Here is a 7,659-nt window from a genome sequence, read left to right on the forward strand (position 1 = left end):
AAAGTAAAAGGACAAAAAAGCTAACAAAATATTACTTCTCTCCGTTTGTGTACAAGGGAGGTAAGAAGATTAAATTGGGTATGAAGCAAAAGAAATTGTTGAGTTATGCGGCATTGCGTGAGCATGATGAGGAGTAATTAACTTAATACACTTGTTAAAATCCTTTGCAATTGTATATATGTCGTGATATTTCCATTTGCATTGATTTTTAATTAATATAATATTGCATTGGAATGAATATATTATTTTTAATTAATCTGTGTAGGGAGATATTGGTAGAAGTGTATGGCGGGGCCCTTTTAAGGAAGGAGATAGCTCAACTGTTTGACCTGAATTGGGTGTCTAATTTCGTGAGTGATTGTAATCGCATGTTATTTGTAATTAATCTTTATTGTTATGAATATACTTAGTGAATATAAGTGTTTACTTATTTCAGGTCATACTATTTTGGGTAAATGTTTTGAACAAACAACAAGGAGACCGTATGATGAAGTACTACTTCCCAACTGCAGCCGTGCAGTTCCTTGTGGCAAAACAGTTGGTGAAGTTGAAAACTGTTGAGGAACGGCGGGTAGCCTTAGAAGAAGTGTGGGAAAATTACAGAAAGTATGGGAAAATCGAGGTAGACGTGCTGAAGAAGTGTGATCTGGTTTGTTTCATTTGTTGTCATTAATTTTATTTCAGTCGGTTGTATGTGCTGTCTTGTATGTCGTTACTTCATCTTGATTCATTGTGACATAGTATTTTTTTCTTGCACTTGTCAAGAGTCACTGGTTTTTGCTCGTCGTTAACCGCCTGAATAAGTCAATTGATTACCTATGTTCGTTGGGCCGACCATATAGATACATTATATATACCGACTACGTGGTACTACTCTATGCGTACGAATTGTATTTATTAATTTTTTTTTTATCTATGTCTTCTACTGGCATTATTAATCAATACATGCTATTTTAATCTCTCCTCGTAAATGGGATCATGTTATGTATGACCGAAACAGTTCATTGAGATTGCAGTAAGGGAAAAGTGGCCATCGTACAAAAGAAAGCCTTCAAACAAAATACCAGTTCAGAATGATGTGTATGTATAGTTGAAATTTAAATAGAATTATTTAATGATGAATGTGAAAAAAAGTTTCATATTTTAGTATTCTATAAGTTACTGAATATATATGTAATTTATTCATTGGATGTTAGAAATTCTTATGGATTGTTCGTGATGAGGTACATGGAATTGTGGAATGGCAATGAATTATCCACTACCTTTCATGTCAGTTGGGTTATTTATTCAAAATTTATTTCATGCGTCGTAATGTGTACATAACATACTGTTGTATACTTTTGATATGATACAGAAAGAGCCTAAGCCCCTGCGTTCGCAATTCATCTTGGATCTACTTGACGATCCCAGAAATGCAAAACGAGATGAATTGTATAAGCTCACGAACATTGAACAAATTTAAAAATGCATTTGAATGAGAGTTGGTTGGACAAGCTGCCTTATACTAAGGCTTTGTATACTACCGCTTCATGTTCTGATGATTATGGAATTGCAATTCACATCTAGAATGATTTTGCAGTAGGTCCCAAACCTTTAAAAATGCTCAAGTTGTGGTGTATGCAAGATTGTATGCCTCCTATGGTGCAGAAAGGTTGGGATATTGAGGTTTCAGGGAATCCAATCCATGTTCTGCTGAAGAAGCTCTGGAATGTGAAGTTGATCATAAAAGATTGGAACAAAAATTGTTTTGGTAATGTTGGTGAGAAAGTGATCAAAACTAAGGACCATTTGGATGAAGTCTAGCTCTAATTATTGAATGATACCACTGATGCAACCTTTCGAATTCAACAAGAAGCTAGATTGGCTTATCACTCTGTTGTTAGTGATGAAGAAATTCTTGTAGTCCAGAAATCTCGTGTACGTTGGTTGGAAGATAATGATAGAAGTACTGGGTATTTTTATAGTAAGCTGAAAAAATATAGAAATTTTAATGCAATTACTACTGTGGAGAATGATAATGGACAGACGACTATAGATTTGGGGCTGATTAGAGCATGGTTTGTGAAGTATTACATGATTGATGCATGATTATAATGATGTCCGTCTTTGGAAAATATTGATCCAAATTTCGGCCCGCAATTGTTGTCTCAGGTTTTGTAATTGGGGATTCAAACTTGTTGAGTTCTATATGTCATGTATTATTATAATGTCCTGTGGAATGGCGGTGAAGTATGAAGTACCTTACCCCTTAATTTCTTTCCCAATCTAATTTGGATTAGTGTATCTATGATAGTAGTTCCTGATTTGTATAAGTTAAGGTTAACAGTAAAATGGAGAAAACGTTTGCGTAGGTAGTGTCGATGGAGGATCAACGGGTGTGGTGACGATTTTAGATATTCGGGATACCATGATGTATTAATAAAAGCAAAAGTTGTTAAAAAATTCAGTAAGCAATGTTGATGTATTTGACTTAATCCATGTCCAGTTCCTCTAATTTTGTGGTACTGTTTTGAAAAAATAATTTCCAAAACAAGGATACGATTTTGGGTTTAATGCATGAACTTTGTATATGGTTCCTAGTTTGGTAGGTTAGCCTAGGTAATGAGTGGATTGGATTATTTGAAATTTCTGTCATTTGGTAATTGTTGTGAAGTATTATATTATGTATTTGTGGAAATATGCATGTGCCAATTATGGTAAATGATTAGAATATTTGGTTTTAGTTATCAAGGTGGACAACTAATTAGGAAAAAGTAAACATGAGATAGTGGACTACTAATATGGGATAGATGCACGATAGTCATGTCGTATAATAACTGTAATAGTAACATTCAAAAAACAAAGTTCAGCTGGTGTAAAAATTTCAAACAAATTTCATGTCATGACTTTATATCATTCTTACTTCGCCTTGAATAGACACGTGAATGGAATGTATGTCGCTAAACATGTATTGTATATCACTCTAACAAAGTGCTGGAGATGAAAATAAATTACAAAACATATGTGCCGGTGTATATGTGGTGGTGTCTATTTTAGTGTTGGAGATGCTCTAAATCTCGTCATTTTCCTACTTTAAATCCCAACATTTTCTTATTTTCAAATTCTAACATTTTGGTATTTTAAATCCCAATATTTTTCTACTTTAAATCCCAACAATTTTCTTTTTAAATTTCAACATTTTCCTACCTAAAATCACAAATTTTTCTTACTTTATATCCCAACATTTTATTGTGTAAATTTACAATAATTTTCTATTTTGTATCCCAAAATTTTGGTTTGAAAATAAGAACATTTTCCTAAATGAATCCCATATTTTTCTAAATTTATTCCTAATATTTTTCTAAAATCATTCCCAATATTTTCCTAATTAACATCTCAACATTTTCCTAAAATAAATCGTAATATTTTCCTACTATAAATCCCAATATTTTCCTATTTATATCTCAATAATTTTGTGCCAAAAGTCCAAACATTTGCTACAGTCAATCCCAACTTTCTCATCACTACAAAAACACCTTACCATTGCAATGTGGATATGAAATTTGCAGTGTTTAAAGAAACATAAGACAAAAGTTGGTCCATAACCACAAAGAGGGATCAAACCTTACAACTGAAACTTATATACAAAGTAAAAACAGATACAGTTAACACAAAACATAAGATAGTTATAAGTAGGGTTGACATTGCCAGCAGCTTAAGCAATGCATTACTTGTTTGGATGACTCTCATAGTTGAAACAAGGTCTCCAGTTTCAGATATAAGTTCCTCAACTTCATCCACCAAATTAATGCGATCTCCTATTGACTTGTCGGTTGGTAAGTCTTGTGGTTGACATGCAAATAAAGTTGAAGATTGACTAAATCTGGTAGAAGAAATAGGATGGCACCATTCCTAGAATCCGCAACGTTCATGTTGTGGTTTTGAACATACATAATATAACTTTCCTTTGTTGGCATTTTGTTTTTCTGTAATTTTTACATATGCCGTCTCTTGACACCAACAAAGTATTCATATACCTTATATCAGGTAAGTCGATTGGCCCCGTGCCTGATGCAGATGAAGCCTGAATAAAAGGAAATAAACACATTAAATATGGCTTCACTAAACCTTCTTAAAAAAAGATGGGGATAATCCAATGTCATCATGGAGGAAGTAAAAATTGTTTGAATACAATGATATATTTCATCAATGAAGAGAGGGAAACCTTTACTGTGTTCTGAACATTAGATGGCCAGAGTGATCTGCGATTCCCACTAGTGTTGGTGTAAGTAGCCATTGATGATCTTCAGTTACGGGATTTTAAAGAACACCTGCTGGTTTAAAAAACATAGGAGTCTATCTCCAAATAGGAGAAGAATATAACCGTAATTCATATGAAGTAAATTTGGGAAGTCATGATTTGTAGGACTCTAGAAATACTAATTCCAATCAAAGTACAAAAACAGTTCGTTTTTCAAATTTTGAATTTCAAAAATTTTACTCTAATATTGTCCAATAAAATATGTAGGAAACAAATACTAAGGATAAATTGTGAACATAATTCGTACATAAAATTCCAAAATTTACCTAAATTAAATTCCATATTATTCATACATTAAACCACAATACTTAAGTATATAAAAGTACAATCTTTATGTATAAAATATCCCAAGAATTATGTACATAACATCACATTTAAAATAAGCCTTCAATGTAATTTGTTGAAAGTTTTTCTTGCAACAACATGACATTTAAATCACACCAACAATGATGGCAAGTTATGACATCCTCGTTCAAAATCCAGCATTACCAGTCAATGTGGTTCCCTTGCGGACAACATTGAGGAACATATTCAAAGAATCTAGCATTCCCATAGTCTTGTTTCTGAATTAATGTAAGAATTTTTTTTCCGGGCCTTCTTCAATGTTGTCCGCAGATGCTCATTTCACCATAACAAAGTTAATAACTGAATTCTAGCCTCCTTGTCATCATCATCAAAAAAGAGTAATGCAATGCATATGGCATATAACGACTCAGACCCATTTCGAGGCAGGAATGCCAAGCCTCTACGTTTGTTGAAGACAATCCAATCCACCTGTGATATAGTCGTAATAAAGTTGGCACCATATTCTTGTACAGAACTTTGATTGATAAATATATAAATAATAGAATCTTGTGGCACGTACCACTCCTCTTATAAACCTTGCATCATAATTATCGCACTGAAAGCTATGTTGTATATACGTACACCTATCTCTGATTACATATTCTGGCCCATCACTTCGAAGTACATGCTCTGCTACACCATAACCTTCCCATGTCAGCGTTGTCCACAGTGCATTTCCAAGTTGTTCCATTTCTCTTCAACATGATATGTAAATTTCAGTCCAAACCTTTATTGAAATATATATTCTGTCATGCATGGGTACTGAAAAATAAGAACTAACCACTCATGCTTGTCCTTCAAATGGTTGAAGCATAAAGCATCAACTCTGCGAATGACATCATCAATCCAATATTGCATTTCTTTATCCATTGGATCACTGCTCTGTAAACGCAAAAGTTTGTGATTTTGAATATTAATTGTGGGTGGGTATGTTTTAATATGACACCTACTTAAATACATTTATAAACAACGCTTCATACCTTCATGAATTGTCATATAGAAAATTAACTGCTATTGCATGGCATCTGAAGAAGTCTAACTACTTGGTGATTCCTTATTAATAGGAAACCTATTAAAATAGGTTTTTAAATAGCGTTTTATATAATATTTTTTTTTAATATGCATTGCTATATATATATATATATATATATATATATATATATATATATATATGGTTTATTATTCTAATAAAGAAGTCAGAGTACTTCATAATAATGAAAAGTGCATATACAATATTAACTGCTATAAATTGTGGCGAGTGTAGGAAAGAAGTGAAAGTAATTCAAAGGGATTAATAAATTTTGAATGACGCAGAGGTAATCAATCAATCGAAACGTACAAAAGTCGGCATATCCAAGATTCACTGCTGCTATATATACTAAAGAAGTAAGAGTAGTTGAAAGGAATTAAGAGTTCATTAAGTTCTGAATGACCCACACCTAATCATAAAGTTCCAAACAAACCAAAATCCACATATCTATAATTCAATGCATATATATTGCTATATGTACTAAAGAAGTGAAAGTATATCCTTGGAATTATTAGTTCAATAAACCCAACGTGACCAACGCAATAAATAAGTAAATGGTTTCTCAACTGTTATATATATTGTAAGTGGGTGGTATATATATTTTACCCTAGGGCCAATCTAACGAAACCGATACACCAAGTTTGTCCACATCAATGGCTGGACGTCGATATTACGTTGTTTTTGTAGGTCAAAAAGTAGGGATATACACGAACCGGGCCAAAGTGATAGCACAGACGCGAGGGTTTCCTAATGGCAAGTATTATCCTTACCATAGCCATGTAGAGGCCGTTGAAGCAGTTCATCGATGGCACATGCACGAGCTTGGATCCACGTCAAACTCTCAAGTCGAAGCAATAGACATCAATCAACTAGTTCTACCTCAACAACAATGTATCAGGTATAACGACTTGGTGGGTGCAAGGATTGTGATTGTGGTAGAGTGTAGACGACTCAGGGTGACAATTCCTAGAGCATGACATCTTAAAATGCAAGAGCCGAATGCCGCAGATATAGAATCTGTTATTGTCTAACTTAAATGTGAGATCTGTTAATTAAATGTAAGATGGCGTAAGACGAAGAAACTGACAAAGGCGATGAACACATGCGAGGATCCGGATGCAGAGGTCGAAAAAATAATGATTGACCCGGAGCTAAAATCGGATTCCGATTTGTCAGATTTTTCCGACTTCGGAGATGATGACTTTGAAATTCCACCGCCAAGGAGTCGTACGTCCAAAAGAAAGTGAAATGTTGTTGGGGTTGTTGGGAATTATGATGTATTAAGCAGACTACTATATGTCTGCAGTTATAATTTCAGATGGATCTATATATGTTACAAATGTATGTTGGTTACCTTCAAGGGATTTGGCCTGGGATTATATTAGGATACTTACTACGAATTATATGTATTAAAGTACGTATTTATTGGGATGTAATGCACAATATATATTCTGAGGCAGATTTATATAGCTGCCTTTCTGGTCTCATATCATAAATATATAGTCTTAATTATATATCAATTCGTAATTTCAATATAAATTTGAAATACATAATTTCACAGATACTGATATTAATTGATATAAATTATAGAAGTTGGACAATGAACTTGTATTATTGCCTTTAATTTACCAAACCCCAAAAAAAAAATAAACGACTGATTTATATTGTTTATGAATTATATATATTGCTTATCATAGTTCATAGTAATTAATAGTCCAAATAAAGACCCGGACCTAATCAATGAATCCACAAAAGATGACATAATTAGTAGTCATCCTAATTCATACTTCAATAAATTGTCAAATGTCCTTCTCAACTACTGTACCCTAATGGGCCTGGATTTGGAGTCACTGCGAATTGACACCAATTTTTGATCCATTTAAGTTGGCAGTAGTCGCCATTTAACTCCCCATTTATGGTAGTTTGGTCACAATTTAAGGCATTTATGGTAGTGTCATTTTTGTTTCCTTTTTCCTTTTGGATG

Source organism: Cornus florida, unplaced genomic scaffold (genome assembly GCF_030987335.1).
Source record: "Cornus florida cultivar Cherokee Brave unplaced genomic scaffold, ASM3098733v1 CherokeeBrave_3.0.0_Hap2_Chr06, whole genome shotgun sequence".
NCBI lineage: Eukaryota > Viridiplantae > Streptophyta > Magnoliopsida > Cornales > Cornaceae > Cornus > Cornus florida.